Here is a 4,637-nt window from a genome sequence, read left to right on the forward strand (position 1 = left end):
CCCTTCCGACCCTACCAACTATGAAACTATGAAACACCTCTTGGTAAATAGTTTTAAAGGCAGCTGATAGATCATCTGAGTCAGAATGGACTCTTGATCTACACCCACCATCAAGAGGGTGGATCAACATAACCAATATGATCTTTGGCTTATACACATAGACTGAAAAATATAAAGCAGTTCAGGGGCAGCTAGATACTGTGCAGGTTGTCTCAGAATCTTCTCCATAATTTTATCCAAGAAAGTAAGATGGTATAATGGTTAATAATTAATCAATGGCTTCTTGAATAAAGTCCATACCAATGCTTTTTTCAAAGCAACAGGCAGCCCAACAACTGAGGTACAGACAACCTCTATAGGCAAAGGACCTAGTACACCCTAATTTGCTTCAGGAAGAACTTGGATTCATGGGAAGGTTTTAGATCAAAATTATCACAAATACATCCTTTATTTCAGTCAGTATCACTGGTAGAGAATCCAGCAGAGAAGACAAGGAAATTGGCCCCCTAAGTCCTTGTTCTGCCATTATATATTCGGATAGGTCCTTTTCTTCTGCAAAAACAGTGGTATTGTGATGGTCTCCGCTACAAAGGTGAGACAGTTGTAAGTCAAAATATCAACAATATCAAACACATTTATAGTCTGAGGTTTTGTAAATTATTCCAATCTAAAAAGAATCCTTCCTTTGTCTCCTGCTCAAAAACAGTCCTGGAGTTTGAAAAACCTTTTTACTGCAACCAGTGAACCTGGCATGACAATTCTGCTTTACCTACGTTCCTTTTTTGCTTTTTGTGTCACAAATTACCTGAAAAATCAGGGTTTTCCTTTGCAAATGAAGGAAGAAAAGCCTGTTAGGGGCTTCATATCAGAAGTAGAAGATTTCTGTCTTATTACAGAGTTTTACAAAGGCTTATCAAACAAGCAAGGCAGGGTTCTGTCAGGAGAATGAGATTCTCCCTCATGGAGAACCTTTCTGGTCCCATTAATCTCTATACATCTCCACGGGAGAATCATCAAAATGGATTCCTCAGTATGGCAAGAGACAGAAACGGAGCCCAAAAATGTAGGTAACAATGTTCAGTCAATGGCACAGTCTCTGGTCCAATTGTTTAAATTCAATCCCAATCCAAATAGCTGGTCTTAAGTGTATGAGTTGAGATAGGGTCATTTCAGTACGGCAATTAAAATCATCAACTCACGCATTTCATAGTCTACAAAGTGGAATGAAACGGAAATTCTTTGCCCTGTCAACAAATGATGCATAACCACACTGTGCTCAGTTTGCATGTCTTTGCTTTCTTCTATGCCATCAACATGGCTTCAAACATCATACAATCACTGCTCAGCAAGCTTCCACTATTTCTTCTTTCCAAAAAAACAGCCCCGCATAGCAAATCTTGATCAGTATCATAACCTGGCTTTACCTGTTTTACTTTCATGGCATCTCTACAGATTAACACTAATCTATACAATAATGATTGCTTACTCAGCTGTCAGTCCATGATTCAGCTGAAGCATGTGAATGGAAAAGTATTCAGGGCTGCTGATACAGATTCCACCAAATCATCTTCCTCCCACTCAAATTGCTCTCAAATTGCAATGCAATCCTCCCTAAACTCACTATCTTCTGAATTAATGAGCTGAATAATTCATCCATGTTAACTAAGTTCCAGGATGGAATGGTTCAAATTGAGTTTCTTTAGCTTTTGGCATTGATTAATAGATTAGATTTATTTTGTAATCTTTGTATCACTTAAAATTAATCTAAAATATGTTTAAAATGACATTGTTTATTGGCACTTCTATTTAGTAACTAACTTCAGATGGTGTACCATCAGTACCTCCAAGAAAATCTCCTGAGCATTCACTTGTGCATGCATGCATGACTCAAAGAGAGATCTACTTCTTTCTAAGGGCACGTTACTCTTACCATTTTATCAGAGCAAGTTATTCAAGACAAACAAACTTGTAATTTGATGCAATCAGGATACTGTACTCTGGTGACAATCCTGGATATCTCATCTAAAGGAAGAAAAACAAGTGCCATCTCTACATAGTGAAGCAAAACATATTTTGGAAGTTAGTCTTCCTGTACAGCAATGACTAACTGAACTGTGATGACGCAAATATGTGCAAATAGATCAAATCACTATAATCATTTCTGTTCCAGTTCATAGATTCATCTGCACCAAACAACTATGTGATAAAATATAAATTCTGCTACCCAATCCTGCAATGGCTGCTTGTTCCCTATTTACACATCGGAGAGCTGTGCTACACTGGACTCTCTAATCCCTTAATCTAGAAATGTATCTGATATGAACCTGAAAAAGAGATTGAGATTAAAAATTATCTATTGCTTCCACAAAATGTGGGGCAGCAGCACAGAGAAGAAAGATGACTTTCTTACAAGCCTCCCCAGAACACCCTTATTATCATACTTTCCTCCCTGTTTAATGCAAGCTTTCTGAGCCACTTTGTACTAGAATGTAATTTAACTTAATCTAAGAAAAGATCTTCCAATGAACCATACAGTTTTGCTTTTACACTAGTTCATAGGTGGCTCAATAATTACTTGAGTTCTAAATACTTTTAAAACACCCATCTTGTCCTGCAAATCAGTCTATGTTTTGCTGAAAAGCAAATTCAAGTTTTATGAATTGTTTTTTCTATCTGATCCTAAAAGGATTGCTGGATTTATTTATTTTCATTTCAGCTTTTAAGCCTTTGGGTTGGATTATTATGGACCCATTTCTCGCTCTCTCTTTCTCCCTCTATTTTACCCACACACAAAAAATTTAACAGAAAAAAATAATAGTGCTAGGTTACTGTGGTAGTTTAGTTTTAATCTATGTTTTATCTAGGTTTAAAGTACTGACATTAACAAGCTAACACCATTTTGTCTAGCCGTCTCTGAATCCCATTTCATTTAGAAATTATCAAAGGGTTTCGTTTTCTTTTCTTTTGTGGTGGGGGGAGGCAATTCTGTCAGTGGTGTGCAAGCTAGAGAATATTGCTATCTCTGACTTGCCTGACAGATTCACTCACTACTGGAAAAAATATATTTATATCAAAAGGTTTGGGTTTTTTTTTAAATGAGTCGGTAGCTTTTATTCCTTATTGGAAACATTGGAGATACATTTAAGTTATGAGCTAGAGAGGACACACAAAGGCATTTTTGTTAAAATTCTGCCAGTAAATTAAAAGGAGATTCAGTGATAATTCCAATTAGGGGAAGTTCTCTATCTCTGATGATGTTCAGTCCATCCCTGCTCACTGCTTAATCAACCCTGACAAGATTGATTTAACTGAGGATTTAAGGAAAAATGCTTATAAAACACATATTCCAATGTGTACAAATTAAATCTGGCAATTCATTAGCTTATGTAAATGATTCATTTGGTTTAGTATTTTTAAAAAATTGAATTAGCTTTGAACCTAGCAGGATAGTTAAGTTACAAAAAGAAATGCATCCCAGTCTAAAAGCACAAACTTCCCTAACCTGGAACCTTGGGGAGCTTCGTATCTGGATTTCACAGCTCTAAAGATCATTGTTGCCACTGTGCTCACTTTAGCTGAGCTATGAAGGATTTCTTTTTGCCCATCCAAGTAGTTCCCTGGCCATTCCAGTGAGGAAGGACAGAGATGTCCAATGAACCCACTGAAAAAGCTTCACTACAGCCCAAAAAAGAATTCTTAAGTTTATACTGATCCAAAGCATAAAGCTTTAAAATGCATGTTGCTTAACAGAACACATCTGGGTAGGGATACTGTGTGCATGCCATCTGTTTCGAGGGACTAGTCATGGCCTCTAATTCAGAGAATAGGTATCTTTAGCATCTGGTCTCTGTTGACTGGATCTCTTTCTCCTTGCATTCCCTCAAAAGCTCTGGAGAGCTCCTGCCTTGTTTGCACAAGCATGTCTTCCCTACATTCTCCCTGGTCCCCTACCAGGGGCTCAAAAATCCTGCAAAGCTCTTGAATATGCACACAGCAGAATTGGGAGGGGACAGGTAGCACAGTGGCAGACAGGACAAGGAGAAGAAAGCAAAGCATCAGATTAGGCAAGGAGCATAGGGCAGGAAGCAGAAAGCAGAGGAGCAGCTTGGCTGGGAACAAAAGTCAGGAAGCAGAATGATTTAAGAGAAAAGGATTGGAGCGCACCATGGGGATGGTACAGGGCTAATTTGTGTCATGTCTGGCAAAGAGGTTGGCCCCCACTTGTCTGGATGGTTTCCATGATAAAGCCAAACTTTGGAAGTAGCATTTTCTTAGTGTTTCTTACAGATCTTCACTAGTTTTCCCCTTTTATTTGTCCAAACATTTTCCCTTATCTTAAACAAAGAAATATTTATCATAAAATAATTTCTAAGTTTTGCTGCTCACTAAAATTATTAGATTGTTATTGGATGGCTAGAAACTTTTAAACCAGGCTAGAAATCAATTATGCGCACACATAAAAATGTCAGAAATGCAATGCAGATGTCAGCGACTAACAATGAGTTAATCCAAATAAAAAAGAATGTGTGTCAGACATTATTGGCAATGGTGCCAGTGGTGCCTACTTTCTAATCATTTTGGCAAAAATGATAATACTACATCTTTACACACTGAAGAGGTTTGAACTATCTGGCAGG

The sequence above is a fragment of the Gavialis gangeticus genome, unplaced genomic scaffold (assembly GCF_001723915.1).
Source record: "Gavialis gangeticus isolate Ggan-Ray unplaced genomic scaffold, GavGan_comp1, whole genome shotgun sequence".
NCBI lineage: Eukaryota > Metazoa > Chordata > Crocodylia > Gavialidae > Gavialis > Gavialis gangeticus.